Source organism: Rhopalosiphum maidis, chromosome 1 (assembly GCF_003676215.2).
Source record: "Rhopalosiphum maidis isolate BTI-1 chromosome 1, ASM367621v3, whole genome shotgun sequence".
Taxonomy (NCBI): domain Eukaryota; kingdom Metazoa; phylum Arthropoda; class Insecta; order Hemiptera; family Aphididae; genus Rhopalosiphum; species Rhopalosiphum maidis.
The window spans coordinates 22685247-22706389 of record NC_040877.1 but is presented as its reverse complement, the minus strand read 5'-3'; the positions used below and the strand labels follow the sequence as shown (position 1 = coordinate 22706389).

Below are 21143 nucleotides of genomic sequence, written 5' to 3'. Positions count from 1 at the left end.
TTTTACAATGTGCATTATTTTTTACAATAATATATAGTTATCGGTATGAAAAAAATCAAAAAATGTACGAAAAAAAAATAATTAAAAAATATTATACACTAAATAATATATCCGGGTACGATTAAAATTCCTTTTCGTGACACCTCATCCTCCTGCAGAAGTGATCTCAGAACTAGCCAACTTATTGATTTAAAACGTATATGCTATTGTATTATGTACTCTCCGGACTAAAATACACGATTTCAACGTATTTGTATAGACTAAACGTTTGAGGCTGAGCAACCATTACGGTAATCGTGGTTTAACGACGACTGTCTACAACTAACGTCAAACTAGAAAAACATACGAACGTTTATAAGTGTTAACCGATAAATAAACGAAATAATATAACATTGATGAACGATAAATATTTAGTGCACCACTAAGTATGTGCATTTCTTCTATTATAATCTCTGGAACTTGTCGTTTTCAAAAATACATTACAACGTTATAAACGTACCTATTTACTTTTTATAGTGTATTAGTGTGTCAATATTATACGTCATCGCGATATTGACATTCGACAGAGATTATTTTTAATCTGTTCGCCGTGGCTCGTGTGACTCACATCAAATTCACTGATTACTACCAAGAAGCAATCGAACCCGTAGAGAATGCACTTCTCGCGCGATCGTCAAGTATGTATCATCAAATTACCGCCGTCCGAATGTCGTGATTCTTCAGATCTTTACAAAAGTCATATGCGCACGAATCTATCCCCAATCTACGCGTTGAACTTTCGACTTGACTCGCAGAATAATGTATAAAGTTTTCTACTCATGTTCGACATTCGGCGATCACTCTGAAAACATTACATAATTTATAGGTAGTAAGTCAAAATAATATCACTCAGAATAATTTATTATTCTATTCTATTTAAGATTCCTATGGTGAGCTTTTATACGATATGTTTAAATTAAAATAGCTGTCGACCGATATTACATTAAAAGGCTCTCCTATTCATTGCGCGTTGCCACATATAATATAAAATACGTCCATTGCAGTTCATGATAACATTTCCGGGTAAACACTTTATCATTGCACAATAATAAACGAACACGACAATTTTTGCTTTTGTGTTCAATTATGCCGTACTCCGTACCGTGTATTACATACAGACATTGATTACAAATATCAATATAATATTATAATATAGTATTTTTAATCAATGGCACCAAGTACAAGTAAGCCCAAAATTGAACATTTTGCGATATTATGTGCAGTGTTTTTGTACCCAACACGACATGTAGAATGTTTCTGTACAAACTATAAGATACATTGTACAAAATATGTGTTTTAAAAATCGCATTTTAACTACTTTCGTGTTCGTACGATTTTTAACACACAAAATACTAAATAGTACCGATAAAGTAATATGTAAAACTTCATGTTTAGATATTATTCTAAAAGTCATCATACAGTACGTCATGTGACAATTTCACCCAGGTTTAACTTATATTCTATAAATCTATCTAAGTAAATATACACTTTTTAATATAAATATACCATACATGAATACAACTTAATGTCTCTTATTTTGAAAAACACGTAATCTCGTATACTATTGAGCCGATTTATTTGAAACTTTATAAGGTTATTCCTTTCAAACTTACAAAGGTTTACGTGATATTCACGTCCTCTGTAACAAATCAACCATATAAAATGAATATAACGACATCTAGTCAGTGGCATATTAAGGAATTTTCATTGAGAGGGCTGAGCCCCCCTACAAATATATTATATTAGATAATAAATTACAAAAAATGCTTTCTTTGACGAATATGCTGTAATAGGACGTTCTCAAGTTTGGATGTAGTCTATATTGAAAGATATATACTCGTAAATAATTGACAGTCAATTTTAGAGTAATGGTGATACCTATATTATAAATATATAATTTAAATGATAGAAAATCGTTTAATGAAATAAAATTATATAATTAAACTTATTAATGTAAATTTATATTAATTTTAAGTCACTTACACATAAGCTTGGTAGAAAGGTATAAGGGTAATTTTTACACAGATGATTAAAGAAAAAAATATGTTACGAGCTTGCAACTTCCAAAAATTAGGTCTTAGTTAGACATATGTCCCTCCCTACCTGTGCCCTCAATAACACACAATAATAGGAAACCTAATATTTATAACAAAAATAATGACTTTATTTCAAATTGTAATACTCTTATAAATTTATTAACGAAAACTATAAAAAATATTAAAAATTGTTTAACATTACGAATAGTGATAATTTATGATAATATTATAAAAATTGTGACGATAATGGTAAAGTGCAGCATTATTTACCTCTATCACAGTTGCACCAACAATATAGAATTTTATCACCACCACCACCACTGTACCTTTTCTATTTTTATCAATAAATTATCCATAATGTATGCAAATATCATATTCGTGAATTATTTCAATGGCAACTATATTGCATATTATTTTTTTTATCGCGTGAAAATCGCAACGTTTAACATGATTCAATTGGATATCAATATAGGTGGGGGACTCATACACCTCAACTCACCATAAATACACCATTACTTCTGGTGGAAAAACTTTCAAGTTTAATTTCAAACTAATATATTACAATACTCAACTATCCTGTAATGTTTTATATTTTATTATGTACAACTTCTAGTACTATTTTATTCACTGTTTTACGTATTTAAATCATCATATTATAATAAGTTAGTGTTTTTCAAGTAATTCACATTTTGCAGATTATTGAAAAATAAATTTGCAGATATGCATGTAACATATGTATATTATGTATACATATTTTATTTTATTATCATTACTAAAAAAATAAGTATTTAAATAAGTATTTCAATACTTAATGTGCGACTACCCTAATGTTCCACGTGAAGTCATTTCTAAAGCTATATTGTATCCTTTAATTTCTATTTCAACTAGGTAATATTAAATATTAATACTCTAAGAATGCTTTTTCCTGATCATCAATTATAGTAATGATGAGCTATTAATATTGATATATTCATTAAAATGTGCAATGTTATACTCGTATGATGGTTTATGTAAGATTATTCTGCGTCAAGTGGTGTGTTTTGTACTCGATGGTATGAGGCCGGTCTGAAGTATGACTCTTTTACCTAACCATTTATGATTAATATAATTCTTTTTATATCAGCAAAAACTTGATTTTTGAAAGAATCAAATAAACTGACAGTAGTACGAAAATTTGATGAAAATGTACATATAATATTCATAAATTCTAAATAATGGCGAAAACGTTCGTGAAAACGTAATATAACATACTATATTTTCCTTCGAGGAACCTTCTGCGGTGAACAATATGAGCAACGTATAATAATAATAATTATTATTATTATTATTGTTATTATGTACGTCTTACCTGCCCGTAGCTCATATATTATTATAATCCTGGATAAGTGGGAGATGGATTTTATTAAACGAAAAATCACGAAACTCACAAATATTCGTATAATACTCGTACTGCTGAAATTTTGTCGCACTGAACTATTAATAATAGTGATTAGTGATTACCCACTCGCGAAATATGTGAAAACGGTTTAATAAATAGTCAAATGGTTCCTACAATAACAGACGCGAAAAAAAGTTTCTTTGACGACAGGTTTTCCTAATACTAACCGACCAACGATGAAACGACGATTATAATTCTCACTCGAACACCACGTATACTGCAATGTGGATCACGGTCGCCGAATTCAAACGCACCGAGTAGATACTTGAATTTTGTGACTTGCGATCATGTTTCTCAACAATGAATTGTTTGTGTGTTGTTTTCAACCCTATGTTTATTCACATAATAATATAATGTATATACAATTATTTTTTACTGTCAACAATACATTTATAAATCATACGTGCGTGATATCTAGGGTGTGTGACAAATACAATAACACCTGGGCGGGAATTTTTTTACGAATACGTTTCTGTAATATTTTAATTAAGTTCAATGTATTTTTCACGTCAACATGATAAGAACAGGGCAATTTCATCAAACAATTGTATTTATCCTTAAATACATTATCTTTGATTAAGCCCGACGAAATCGAAATAAATATATGAGATACAGCGAACGTCTTTTTTGAAGTCTATCGACACGCAAATTATCGTACACTCTAACGGCCTCTTTTGGAGACGGCGCAAACCGTTTGAAATCGACGTTCAATACCGAATCAGACACCGTATTTGCCGACCAATACTACACTTTGTATTGTATACCATCGGCCACTCACGGCGACATCGATGCTCGAAATCTTCGATTTTATAGAAACTTCGTGAGCCACATCGCATAGCGTATTATTTATGGATATAATGTATGAGAGTGCGAAAACTTGTTTGTATTATTTGTTTTGGCCATGCTGTGGAATGAGATGGAAAAGGCAGTTCTCCAGTTATGAATTCGTACGAAATTGATGTTTATAGTATATACTACTACATCTTACCCATTCAACATAGTATGAAATCCAAGAATTTATTTCTGAAATGACTATTTTTCTAAAACACCTTGTGTTTTAAAAATGTATAATATATTAATTTTAAAGTGTATGATAAACACACAGGGTATATACAAAATATCCTGTAAAATATAATTATATTATTATTACGGTTCATACTTCAACCTTTAGTACCTATTTTAATTGATTAGTCTTTCTTTTAATATGGTTCGAAAACATAAATACTCATACTATATAAAACACTTTAACAATAAATTATTTCCGGGGTATTGTCGGATTACATCACTCAATTTATATAAATGTAATTTAAATAAATTGAATACTACATTCGATCTGATTTCCTTTTATTTTATATTGTTTGTTAAATCAGACAAGTGTTTATTAATTAGTATAATTCATAATATGTACTCTCATTTGTGTAATCAATTTTTTTTTTTTTTTGAAAACCCTTTGTTTATTATTATTTTTTCATGTCATTCGATATACACAAGTACCTACCTACTACTAATTTATTCGATTTATATTCTTTTATGTAGAACTACAAGCACGTATGTGATTATCTACACAACTTTTCCAAGTAAATTAATGTCCAACAGCATTATTTTAAGTCGAATAAAGGGTACTATTTTAAACGTCACGTACTTTTTAATTGAAAATTAAAATATTATTAATTACCGACCATTCAAAATCAATGTTATTCTACTAAAGATTTCAATTGCACTCAAAGTTTTTTTGATTGATCACAAAAAAAAAAAACAATAGAAAAACAATCTTCAATTTATTTAATTAATACCATAGATGCAGTTTATTTAATTTTCACTGTAATATTATTCCACATACTTGGAGGTACAAATAAACTTGTATACATAATAATTGACGTTAACAGTTTATTGAACTTAGATTGATACTTAACCCAAAAATCGTCGTGTGGCAAGATTATACTAGTTTCGCTAATGATTTTCGTTCTATTGTTCTGATTGTTTTTTTCAAACAATTTAAATAAAACGTCCAACAAAGTATGTATAGAAGGGGTGAAATAAATAATTAACATGAATCATTAATCATTAAGTGCTCGTACTCAATAACCAATTTTAAAACAAAAAAGTTCTATAGGTTAAGGTTACACGTAAAATTTCAAACATATACATTTATGAATAAAGCTAAGTAATATAAGTATACATAAATATGATTAAACAAATTTTATATTCAACGAATTCAAATAAAATAATTATTTGAGTTTCTGAGCGAAGTGATGCATTAAATAGTTTTACGCCGGTATTTTAATTTCCTAGTACCCATATATAAGTATTAAAATAAAAATCCTTACCTATTAAAATTGTTTATATTGTTTTTATTTCAATCGATTTAAAATCTAGTCTTTTCATTACTATTTTAAGAATTAACTTAGAATAAAAATACAGGTCAATCGGATAGTTAAAAAAACTGTATCATCACCGAATGATCTAAGTACGCATTACACTTTTAATACGCTTTACCAAATTTAACAGGTAATTTTAAATCAATAAACATGTCATAATTTAATTGATTACAAAACACAAGATGATTCTTTTATCGAAAAACACTCATTATTTCAGTAAAAAAATGTTTACTTAATTTCCAGTAAAAACAAAACATTATTTTAATATATTTTTAAGTTTTTTTTTTTAGAATGATATGCAACATATATTTTTAATTTCATATTCTGAAACAAAATAATTTTTGGAGTATTTCGGTACATAAAAATCGAAATTTAGATGAGTAGTTTATGAGCTATAAGTATTTAAAGTTTTAATGAGCGAAATAATAACCAACATTTTGTGGGTATCCCCGACATTCCCCGTACTTCACTGTTAGGCTCACCTAAACTTTAAATACTCGTAAAAAAATTTTGTTTTGATTGGAAATAAAGTAAAAGCCTTGTTCAATAAAAGAATCCCCCTATATTTTATAATCATGTATAAATATTAAACTATGACATATTTATTGATTTAAAATGATTTGTTAAGTTCGATAAGAGGACGCCATACCCGCTGTGTTGTCTCTGTCTTACTAACGTACATCACAACAAATTTTCGTTCAGCAGAATACATTTTGTGATGTTAGCTTTAATATTAGAGTAGATTTACCTATTATAAAATTTAAAGGTAAGAATATTATCTAGACAATGACATACGATTTTATTGATATTATAATTTTAAAGTGAGTTATGAACATTTTAAAGTTGTTATATTTTACATAGCTGCAACTCACTTAAAAATAATGGGGTACAGAGTCCTTTTATAACGTATAAAAAGTTAGGTTAGGTATATACCTATATAGGTATATAATTTATACCTATATAGTATACATAAATCGTTGATCTCATCCCCACACATTTCACTTAAATATATTCGTACAAAGTTGTGACGGTAGCAAACAAACATTTCTCATTTGCACACAATTTGACTATTATGACTTAATGTCAATACAAAACTATTGGTTATGAGTTTATGACCCGACAAAAGCTACAGCCAGATTACTTTCATATTGTAAGAAATTGTGTATTATAATATTTTACGTTTAAAAGTGCTCATGTGCTTATACATTTGTTGGATTTGATTCATTTATAAATATAATTATTTTTTTCAAAAACGTTAATAGATTTTGAAATTTTCAGTGTTATTAAATAAATGAATCACCCAATATAATTTTATCGAACTAAAATTATGAAAAAACCGTTCAGACAACAGTCAAGGTATTTCCGTGGTATAGCGTTTGATGGCCATTATTACTCATTAGTTACGTTATTCGTAGTGTTAAGGTGAACACCACACTGCACGACCGTCATGATGTAATATATATAAGCGTGTCCACCACTAGTTCATATATTATTATAAACTAGTAAACATAATATTCATTGTTTGTGTGAAATGATAAACAGTGATACAATAATATAATTATAATAATTATTTTTATTTGTTAAATAGAAAAAAATGCAACCTATATGTATATTATATTGTTCAATATCGCTATATTTTATTTATTGATTTTTGTTTATTGAAAAAATTCTATTTTTTTAAACGTAAAATCTATTATTTTAAATATTTAATAGTATGAGCTGATTTTAAGTTATCTTTTATTTTAACACTAAATGCATAAAAAGCAACATCAAATAATTAAAAAATGTATTATATATTATACAAAAGAACTAAATACGGACAAGATTATTTACATAATTACATATTACTAGTTTAATCTACAAAATTACGAGTTATATCATTCAGTTAGAATAACACATACATAGCTATACTTAAATTATATAATAAATTACATAGTAATTCTTTAAATTATTTTCAAATTAAGAATATTGTAGTTTAAAGCATAATAATTATTTATAAATAATTTACTATACAAAAATAATATATCTATTAACTAACTATTAATATTATATTTAATCTATAAAAATTTGATTTAATGGAATCCTATTAAAGAATTCTTGTGCAATTGAAATAAAAGCTGCACTCAAAGCTCTTTCAAAAGCCGGTTGCATTTCTTTTAACAGTTCCATCCAATTCTCGTTTAAAAATATGTTCATGTTATCACCTATATCAAAAAAATTGTTGTTAACAAATAAATTCAAATTTTCTAAGCACACATAATATAAAATTAATTTATAATACGTAGTCTACCAATGGTTTTATGTTTAAAAGGTTTCGTCATTTTTGTAAATTAATTTATGATAAATTTATACAAATCATTAAATTAAAATGCATGTCTTACATTACGTTGTACATATGCTAAGGGTTTGAAATGTGCAGTATTACTTTTTGGTTCAATAAAAATTGAAAATTTCATAGGAACCAATCTATGTATTTAAATTACAATCGTATTATTTGATAATTAATGAGATCTATTTCTATTAATGATAATGCTATTACCTATATATGTGTATATAGTCCTTCTATATATGGTAACCAACATATTTATTAATAGTAAAATATTTAAATTTCAAAATTTTCACCGTTCTATGAAAGTATAAAAAGTATACAGACTGTATCAGGGTTATTTAACAAATATAGATTTGTAATGGAAGTTTATTAATAATCTTGTTATACCTTAATAAATATTATACTTTTTTTTAGTCATTAAACATTACATTTCTCTTATACAATGTTTAGTAAAACAAATCTATTTCATTCAAATATTAAATGTTAATAAAAATTAAAATATCGAACATAGGCTGTAATTTACAACTTTACAGAATCTTTACAAAAACTTTACAGAAATGATATTTGAATCAAAATTAATAATATCAATTACCTAAAAATGAGGTTATTGAAAATAATTATAAACTATTATTAATTACTAGCATACCCGTCTCGGCTCCGCCCAAGATTTTAATTAATAATAACTAATTATTTATTAACTTTATCGGACTAAACTTATGCCTAAGACCTTCTCTGTGATATCCTCTTTAATTTAAAAAAAATTGCACGACGATTGAATAAGTAGTTTCGGAGTTTATCCCGAAGATTATCATTTTATATATTAGTATAGATAACATAATATCTGTATCTGTTTCATCACTATTACAAAAAAAAAAACATTTTAAATATAAAGAATTTAAACATAAGGTATATTTGAATGCATTTTTATAAGATTTGGTAATGATAATAAACTAATTACTTATTAGCCTCTGTATTGTGTATATTACATATATATAAATATGTTTTACATAAATCGTTAGTTTAATTCGTCACTACGTGAACAAACAAATCGTGTTTAAATACCTATAAAAATAGCTATAACACTTGTACGTCAGTAATGGCGTCGTTAATACAAGAAATGAGTGCACTCATCTTTTATATGTTACATATGTGTAACAGATTTACTCTAGAAAAGTAAATGCCACTTAAACTAACTGTAGTAAGATGCATTTACTGATCTAGGTGAAGCGAGAACTCAGAGATCTCTTTTTTCATATTTATTATCTATATGTTTTAGAAAAATAATGGTTATTAAACCCGTTTTATGTCAAATTATTCGATTTTAATCAACAGATAATTTAATGTTACGGTTCGATCCTCGCTTAATGACAAAAGATTTTTTTTTTTTTTTACAGACAAAATATTATGGTAATAAAATATGATATAATTAATTAACAGGCTATTTGTCGCCCGTACAAAGTGCACCCGAGTTAAGTTTGGTCGCCTTTAATGCTAACATTTAGCGTAAGGATAAAAACTATTTTTGGTTTTCTGATTTGGTGTATAGATGATATCTCTGACATATCAATTTTACATAACTGTCCCGTTTAGAGTTGCATTTTTTCAATCGATTAACCGATTATGTATCATTTGTTAAATATAATATACTAGGATACCCGTCTCGACTCTACCCAAGATTTTAATTAATAATAACTAATTATTTATTAACTTTATTGGACTAAATTTATGCCTAAAACCTTCTCTGTGATTTCCTCTTTAATTTAAAAAAACTGCACAAAGATTGAATAAGTAGTTTCGGAGTTTATCCCGAAGATTATCATTTTATATATTAGTATAGATTAATAAACTATGAGCATACTCACCAAGAACTTTGTCTCCGTTAAATAAATTATTCATTTTTAAATGCATTTTTGAAGTAGTAAACTTCCAATCTAAGCTTTTAATTTCTAAATGTGTATTACCATTTTTAAGTACTGGCTTCATTTTAATAACACTAAAAGATTTGTAATTGTCTAAAAATAAAAAAAAAATGTATTATTATTTTGTTTGTTGCTTGTGGAGTTGACAAAAACCATTAACAATAATACACCAAAATATTGGACAATTTTAAATTACCTAAAGTAAATCGACATGTTCCATTTCCATTAATGGGCAAAATTATTACTCTGCCATTCGTTTCATATTGACCTTCCAGTATAATTGGTTTTTAGATGACTAGAGCGACATTAAGTGTATAGTTCTTTGGATCAAATCTGTAATAATTTAACAATATTTAATTTGTCAAAAAATTTCCTAATAATAACTATTTACACTAAATCCTTGATAATCGTCGATTTCATGTTTAAAATATCTAGATCTTTAAACTTCAGATTCACAGCTCCTATACCCTGATCTATTGCCAATGAATTAATTCTCAATGGATCATTCGGAAGTATCCCGAGACTCGGAATACCTTAAAACATATATTATAATAATATAATTAATACAAAATATTAATCAATTAGTTTTATATTGGTTTTACCTTTTGCCAAATAAGGAGTAGCCCGTTGTAATCCATCTCTTATACATGCGCTTATAGCCGGATCACTTAATTTGCATTGTACAAAACCTATTGCTAAAAAACAAAAAAATTTACAATAATACTATGATATAAATTCAAAAATCAAATGTTTAATTATAAGTAAAAAAAATGCAGTACATTTTTATAAGTAAATTTCAAACCATAACCACAATACTATTGTATTGTTGTAAAAAATTTAAATTACCAAAGCTATTTTATAGACATATGTAGTATAATACAAGTTTATAAATTATATTTTTAGTGAGTGTTTTTCATTTGAGTTATTTTTTTTTATTAACTTAAATATAGTAGATTTTGGCCATAATCTTGTGTATTATTCGATTTAGTTTAAATTCATGAGAAATGGTTTATATAATTTAGTATTAAAGTTAAGTTTTTGTAGTTATATAGAAATAAGTAGCCGTAATTAAATAGTGACCATGTAAGTCATTCGACAGCTTTTAATAAAATAAAAAAATTAAATGGGTAAACTCGAACATAAATGTTTTTAAATTATATAACGTATATATTAACATTATTGGTATAGCTATATATTACTCGCAATAATGTTATAATGTGAAGGCCGCTCTAAGCATAATAGTTACTGGTTTCATAATAAATAAATTAATATATATATATATATATATATAAATTTATTGACATAGACATTGAACAATATTACTGCTCGAACCGGTCCAAAGACATCATTCTAAGTAATAAATGGTTTTCCGGTAGACAGTGGTACAGTTTGAGATTAACTCGGGGGCTTTTTAGCATGGAATCAAGGACCAAAAACAAATTTTAACTTCCTCAAAATATATTTAATTATAATATATGTAGATACATATTTTTAAATATTTTGGAGTTCAAATGTTCAAATGTTTTATATGGCATATTATTATTTAATTTTTCTGATTAACATAAAACTACAATAACGGTGAATAAATTTAAATTTAAATCAAATTCTAAAATTAAACTAACAATTGTAAAATAATCTTTAATCCACACTATTTTATAATAGAAACAAATGACAACCTAACCTTCTAAACTTCTAAAGAATTCAATACCAAAATATAAATTAATACTATTGAACAATTTTATTATTTTTTTTCATTCTATTGTATTATATTATGAACTGTATGATACTGCACAAGTCTAATATTTTCGATATAGTGATTAACTGCATGTATATGAAGATCCAATAAATAACATTATCAAATTTTTAATATACTATAATTTTATAAAATTTTAGAATTTTTTTATTTTTGTCAATATTTTCTACTACACGTTTTACTAAGATAGACATACTAATAAATAAAAACATATAACAATTTATCTTAGATAATTTATTTGTTTTTTTTTTTCAGTATCAATAACACAAAAAAAAGTTTAGTTATTTTAATGTTAACGACTTACAAATTAAATAAATATATTATTCAATACCTTATAATCAACACAATCCTAACTTTAACTAGACGAAATTAAAATAATAAGCAAGTTTGTATTTTGAAAAATATTAACATCAATATTAAAAAACAAATCAACGTTATAGAAAAAATATTCAATGGGATTATTGTCATAAGTTATACGTTGGAACTTGAAAGTTTAAACATTTAAATTTAATATTCATTTTTTTTATTATTTAAAAGTTAAAATTATTATCAATTATTTTACGTATTGCATGTTTTAATTATTTGTTTAAATATAATATAACTAAACTCAGTTATAATATGTATCCATTCTTTTCTTTATTTAATCTTGTATGAATAATACTCGTTTTAAAATATTAACTCGAATTATACTCGATTATAGTAATTACATTATTAGCAGTCTTAAAAATTGAATAATTAAGCACCGATGATAACTAAAATTCCCTTTTATATGTTAAAATTATTTATTAAACGTTTATCACTTACGCAGTTTTGTTGAAGGGGCAGCGTGTATAGTTCCAACGAAAATGTACGTAAGGCAACAAACAAACTTTACGATAAAAGAAGCCAAATTAGTCATCTTGTATGATTTGTATACTGTACAAGATAACAAAATTGACTTATTGAAACTGAATCCAATAGCACTTTAATCATCTGTTTATATAGGTACTCATGCGTCGTTTTAACGGAAAGACATTAGCCAGACGATTAATGAAAAACACGATAATTCCATTCACCTCTATAACCCTAACAGCTAGCATAGCCTTCAATCCCTACTGTAGTTCCGTTTACTGAATATGAATGTGTTACAAAAAATATTAGTCAAAAAAACTAGTCGAACAAGATGTCAGTACATTTTTTGTACGATAAAATAAATAATAATAATACGATACATACCATTATTTTGAACAGTACTAATATGCGCAAGGTGTACTTATTCTGCAATAGTTATCTATAATATGTGCGTATTATTAATATACATTTTTTTTGAAAGATAAAAAAAATGTCGATTGTCCTACAAAACTCCACAAGCCAATACATTATTAAAAATTCTGGTATTTTTTTTTTTTTCATAGAAATACGTACATACGTATATTAAATAACATTATTCAATACTTAGCTCATTTAATTATAATATTAAAATGTATCTTCTTTCCCTTTAACAACTTAGCGGGCCACGAAGTCCTATCGCTGCCACCACGACATCGTCCCATCGGTTCCTGTCGCTATGACATGCTATATGTCTCCTCAATTTCTACATTTTCATTGACTATTACTAAATCCTTTTCTACCACAGTATTTCATCGTTTTTTGGGCCTTCCTAAAGGTATTTTGCTCGTATTTCTTCTTTCTGTTGCTCGTTTATTTATTTTTTCATTTGCTCTCCATATACGACCGGACCATTATATTCTTTTATTTTTACTAAAGATAAACTGTTAGGTCTTCCGTAAATGTTTTACACATCAGCATTGTGTCTTCTTTTGCAAACTCTCGTTTCCGTACATACACTGAAGCAAATATTTCTCTAAGCACTTAACCTAATCTTTCTTTCTAATGTACTGATTTTAGAATAGTCACCTCTCGCGGTTTCCCAAATTTAATATCCGTGTATTATAATAATTAGGTCTATAATAATTCGTGTATAAATTTATTTTTGATTCTCTCAATAATAACTTTGATGTAAATTAGTAAATTATAATTATTTGCGCCGATTATTTTTTTCTTAAAATAAAATATATACTTATACTAAATTAATAAAAATGTTATATTTATGTTTTTCTATTGTTGGAAAAAAAGTAGCTGATAAGTCTTAATCCATTCAAGATGGATATTTATATTTTGATTATTCTATGGATTTTTTTTAAAAAAGTGATGTTTTATTGAACAAAAACATTTTTTTCTTTTTAACTTACTTACTTAAACTTATTTAAAAAAAAAGTAAAACCCAGTTTTGCATTCTTTGAAAGAGTTAAATATCTATCGTATATTATATCAAGTCTATTTAAAAAAAAACGCAAGGAAATCTAAACTCACTAAATCATTAAGCTTAGAAAATCAATTAATACATTAAATACATATTTACTTAAATTATTTAGACTTAAAATGAAAAACCATACTATTCGTGACAAAACCAAATATTTGTCTTATACTCGTACAACATTTCAACCAAAAAACTAATTTTCCGATAAAATCCATTAGTTAAAGATCTATTAGTCTCTATAAAATCCCTGGAATTTATAAGTTCCCACTAAAAATTGTAAATTTTAACATGATTAAAATGTAATATAACTGTATATCCTTTTATAATTTCCTTTAATTTATATATATAAATATATATATATATATATTTTGTAATATACTAGCATAATGGTAATTAGCAAAATTGTTTGTTTTTATAAGTACATTTATAAATATAACAATTAATGATTTTTCAGTATAAAACGCAAAAAAAAAAAATGACTATGGTAACAAAATATTTCAATTTAAATAGTAAGTACCTACTTAATTTCTATAAAATAAATAAATAAATTTACCTTTTAATTATAATTAAATTCGTTATATAAATTTTTAAAATTGATTGAATACTATGCATAAAATAAAACTCAAAACAATATCATATTCTTTTGATTAACTGTATTGCAAATAATTAAATTTAAATTAATACCTGCAGTGGTAACATTAGTTATAATTACATATACACTATAAATTACATTTTAATATTTATTTATATCAATCAATCGTTCATTGTATTGATAAAAAATTGTACAATAAAACTATACCCGTTTTACCGAAATAATATCCATAAAACGTATATAATGGTCATCATTAATATTGTAAACTGTAAAACATATTTACTTTAATGAGTGATAAAAGAAAACTTACGTACTAAAATATCTAAATTTAAGGTAAGATTATTTGATCTAACGGAATACGATTCAAAAATTGTTGACCAATTTCTTTGAAGGCAGTACCAAAAACTTCTTCAATAGCTGGTTTCAGTTCAACGATAAGTTCACGCCAATTCTCGTTTAGGAATACGTTCATGTTATCTCCTGCAATATATTAAGAAATATTAATACATTTGAATATTTGATTTTAAAATTAATGATAATATTGTTAAGTGTAGACCCTAATACAAGTAATATGAGTTATTATTAAATACTAAAATATCACTTTAACATACTGCTGGCTTAGAATGAAAGGTTTCTATCTTATTATTTTGAAATTGTTCAGGAGTGTATTTCAGATTTTAAGATAAAAAAAATTATAATTAGAATGAAAAGGTTCCTTTTCATAAAACCATTTTTCTCTAGTTAGGTTAAGTTAGTTCACAAATTCTGTTAAATAGAACCCTTTTATATTAATTTGCTTTATTAAAGTGACCAATATTTAAATAAAAAAAATATATTATATTATGTTCAATATTAAATTCGAGAGAGAATTAAATTTTGTATATGTTTTCAAACAAAATAAAAAATAATAGATCAAGTTATAAACGTACATTTTAAACACTTACTTTAACTTGAATTAATAAATAAAATAATACTTTCCTAACGTCTAAGTATTTTTTACATAATATAAATATACATTATTTATTTTCAATATAATAAAACAATAGGTACCAAGGTTAGGTTAGATTACATTAAAAATATTATTTATATTAAATTAATTTGAAATATTTTGTTATTGATGACGCGATTATTATACAAATGTCAAATAGGTTATTTTTATCATGATATTCCTCAATAAAGTTTAACTAACACTTGGTTTTATTTCCTAAATAGTGATTCTCAATATCTAATATAGAACCTTTCCATTTTCTGTATATTTTTTTTAAATGAATAAACTCAATTTTAGCTTAACATTTGCGTTTTGAAAATCATAATAAAAAAAATGGACCTCCCTTTCATTCTAAGCCAGCTATAAGTATTATGTATCTCAATGCTATTTTCAATTAGTCTTATTAATTTTTCGAGTAAAAATACTTGAGTAAAATAATTCGAACACTTTTTAAATACTAAAATCCGCATTTTAAATACTTAATACTTTTACTTTTTAGTTTATATATATATATATATATATATATATTCTAACATTTAAAAAATATAATGTTAATATATTAATATATATTTTTATGAGGCTTACGTCTAACCGAAAACAGATGAACAATTTATAATTATACCAAATTATTGGCTATAAAAAAAAAATTTTGTATAGAATTTTAAAGCATTTGAGAGTAACTATAAATACTTTTTTTAATATTTGTATTTATACTTTTTTTTTTTTTACTGAATATTCAGCTACGAATTTTCAATACTTTTAAAAATATATAACTATTGAACCACAGATATTTTCAGCTAGTCAATATCATCGCGTCAAAGTGTTTTGTATTAAACATATGTACAATCAATAAATTTTGGAAACATTATGTAGAAAAAATTTATATGATGAAGTTAGAAGACTAGACAACAGTTTAACTTATTTGTTTTTTATATATATAAAAAAAAATAATAAGCATAGTTATCTAATATAACTTAGACATAAAAGAAATTGTATTTAAATTGTAATTTATTGAGTCGCATACAAAATAAAATATTATTATGCACGAGTATGATTATTGATCATTATAAAAGTATAGACCCACATAAAATAATCCTAGATTTACTCTGGATTTAGAGGAATATTATTTATATTATTTAATAGTATTTAAGTTTAGTATTCCGCAAAAGCATTGAAAAATCATCGCATTCGGAGAAAGATTCTATATAGAGCACTAAATTTAAAAAGCTCGTTTAAAGAAGTAACAAGTAGATTCTCAAAATATAATAAAAATAATAATTGAAAATATTATATCAACAACCAGTATTAAAATATCAAACCGTTTTAATACAAATAATTATTTCAATTATTCAAGTCATAATTTTATTTACCTAAAATATAAATTGTAATAATTATTCATAAAAAAAATTGAATTTGTTAAAATTCAAATTTTCATCGCTTTTAAAAACATAATAATTAACAATTGATTTTTCACTTAATTTTTAAAACTTATTAAAACCCTTAATTATGTTTTCATTCCTTGTAAATAAAAATTGTGAAATGCTTTATAATGTAATTTAAAATAAAACTATATAAATATAGGGATAAATTTTTTCTATCATTTATTTATTTCTTTCAAAATATTTTGAACATTTTAATCGTCTATATAAAATTTATCATATAAAATAGTTCGATAAATACTTTATAATTTTTTAACTGAAAACAAATAATTGAACAAATACATATAAGTCCAATAATATAATAGGGTAATTTTCTACTTATTTTTGCAATCAATACATAATTGTTTTTCTTAATTTTAACTTGGTTTGTAAATTTAAAAACTTTAACTATAGTTAAAATGTGTATTTTTTTTTTAAATTGCAGGATTTATTTTTATATCTAGCTAAAATAGTTAACGAAATGTAATTCTACAAATACTTATTAAGTTATAAGTTTATAACTAAGTATTTCAAACAGAAACATAAAATGACTATATCCCTTATTTGTACGCACTAACTTCTTATTATAAAAATGTTAATATTGTGCTTTATAAAATTACTCTATATACATTAAATATTATATCGCTAATACTATTTAGTGTTTAAATCACTAAAAATTGTAAAATGTGGTAATAGGAAAAAACATAATAAATAAATCCTAACATTCTGACCTTGTAATAACTATAGTAAACACAACTCATAAATTACCTAAGGCTTTATCTCCGTTAAACAAATTATCAAATTTAAGATTCAATTTTGAAGCTGTAAATTTCCATGATATATTTACAATTTCTAAATGCTTATTTCCGTTCTTTAATACCGATTTCATTTTAATAGTGCCAAAAAGATTTGTAACATCTATAAAAAAAAAAAATACAAATTAAAATATTTACCTATTTCATAATGGTTGATTAAAATATTACCTATACTAATTTTACATCTTCCTTTTCCTACAATTGGGAGAATTAATACTTTTCCAGATATTTCATAATCTCCATCCAAAACTATAGGTTTTAAGGGATGTAGTTCAGCATCCACACTTAAAGTGTCTGCATTATAACTACAATAAATAAAATATATAAGTACAATTTAAAAAAAAAAATTAGTCATAAAAATACTCACTGAATTTTGTCTATAACAATAGATTTGAGGTTAGTAATATCCAAATCTTTAAAATCCAGTTTTATGCTAACTGGTCCCTTGCCTTGATCAATTATCAATTTATCGATTCGCAATGGATCCATTTTGAGTATTCCCAAACTTGGAACGCCTGAATAAGTCACAGTTTAGTTAAAAAATATACAATTATGTATCCACAAAAATTATAAAATACAGATAAATACTACAGTTGTTTTAATGAATTTCACCAACCCGACACTTTTTTTATTTTTAAAGCAATTATTACATTTAAAATTCTTAATTTAACAAAAATGATCGAGGTTTATCTTGAAATTCTAAATAGCTTAGTTTTTTCGAAGTATCTTGTAAACATCGTGAAAACTACGTTTTAAGATTTACATAATATTGACAACCGTTCCCAGGGTATTGAAAATACCGAATTAATTTAATATGCAATGCATATAACAATACTTCATGACATGTTTAAAGCATTTTTTATTTTCAATGTGCCTACAGATTCTATTCCAGTGAATAAATAATGTGCATATCGTTGTAGAACTAATATATTGTATTCATCACTTCACATCAAATCAAAAAGTGTATGTTCAATATTGAAATTGTGTTTGTTTATACCTTTTGCCAAATGAGGAATAGCACTTTGAATTCCCGTCATTAGACATCCGTCAAAATTAGGATCACTTTGTTTGCATTGAATAAAACCTTTAGCTGCAATAATAAAATATTAACATTTTAATTATTTATTTGAAATGAAGTAAAATTTTAAAGTGTTAAAATATAAGTACATTTCATCCGTAAAATCAGTATTAAAAAACTGTAATCAAAATTAGCATTCATCATACATAATACATTCATATAGTGTATAAATGTATTGGACTGAAAATAATGTTCAAATCAGAATTCCAGTCCACAATGACGAATGAATGTCTATATTCAATAGTTTTGATGGCCAAAATTAGTGAATGTCAGTGTAATACGTGGTCAATAATATGATAACATTAAAATAATGTGTATAATGTTTGAAATAAAATCTCATTGTCGATTATGTTTAAATCATAAATGATTCAACTAGATTGATGTGTAAAAAATGTAGCTACAATAGCTTAATCTAATATACAATTTATCAAATTTATAATTTAAATATCAAACTATTAAATAATTGAATATGAAACCAAAATTTGTTTTTTCAGTAAAAAAATTTTTTTAATACAAAAACAAATGATCATCAATCATGTATGTTTCATTTTTTCTTAATGTAAAATTTGAAAACATGTTTTCCAGCGTTAACGCGAACATTATATAATTTAAATTGTAAGTATTTAATTAGCATACTCTAATAACAAAATACATGAGCCAATTACCAAACAAAAAGAAAAAATATTAACTATTTTAATTTTATAATTTGCAATTTGTTTCAATTTTATTGTTGAAATAATTTTATAATTTTCTATATAGTACATTATGGATATAAATTATAATTTAAAATATGATCGAATTATAAATTCAATTAAATTAAAACGTGTTACTATAAAATATTTTCATAATATCTATATTGTAACTATAATATATATATGCTTTTATAATAATAATACTGTATACATTATATATTCACCATTAAAATATAAAATAAATATATTGAAAAAAAAATAACTTTACTCTATTAAAAAAGAAAATTCTAAAATAATTTAATTCAACATTAAATTTTAAGTAAGGAAAAATACTTTACTATGAAAACTGTGAAAATTATATTTTAATCATTATGGTAATACAGATTTTAACATACTAGCATATAAAGTCAATAATTTAAAAATTACCGAATGTCTTAGAGATTAGAAATACATAAATAAAAAAAAAAAATGTTAAAAACACATTTTATTATTCATAGTAAATTCAAATTATTAATCCAATAACTACTAAAATTATTTTTATTTTTTATTATTATTAAATACGTATTTGATTTACAATCATACAATAAATAATAAGTAAATCAGAATATGTAAACTGTATAACAATTATAATGAATTATTATAAATAAAATTGCTAAATACATTATGAAGTAAATTTGAAAATTGTCTTGGCTATAAAGTCTAGCTATAACGGTAGCGTGTACTATATGCATTTATCGTAATAACTAATAATTATAACATAATGTATCAACGAATTTTGATGTCCATTTATTCTTGTACCGTATTAGAAATATAAATACAAATGTTATACGTACGTAATTTTGTTGATGGAGCTGCATTTACACACACGATGACAACGTACACAAGACCGCAAACAATGTTTAAAATATTAGCAGTCATATTGTACGATTTTTATCGGATAAATTTAATTCAACTACCGTCAACCTCGACAAACTTCAAACTCAACACAGTCTGACTATGATCGTGTGCTTTTAAAACATTGTGAGCGTTGTTCGCGTTTAATTATTCGACTCGATTCTAACAGAAAATCGTCTCCCTACTTTTTTCATTTTAGTTAACATTATGTATTAGTTAATAAGTATTAGAAAAACTAAATTTACAAACTCGTTTGGCTGGTATGCACGAGTCTCACAACAAATAATATTTTGATATTGTAATATGTCAAAATGAATTATAATTAATACGATTTTTAATTATTATACATTTATATGCATTTTAATTGTTTTTATAATTAAGTACTGAATTAAAATAATTAACATGATTTAACATTCATACAATTTTTTTAAATCTCATAGTTTAAGGTTTTAAACAAAGACCGCAGTAATAATAA

At 24.7% G+C, this 21143-nt stretch overlaps 1 pseudogene; it reads right to left on the bottom strand.

Moving 5' to 3' along the window:
* Positions 1-7928: 7928 nt before the first annotated feature.
* On the bottom strand, positions 7929-20793 carry LOC113560389 (annotated as a pseudogene).
* Between the last annotated feature and the right edge of the window lie 350 nt (positions 20794-21143).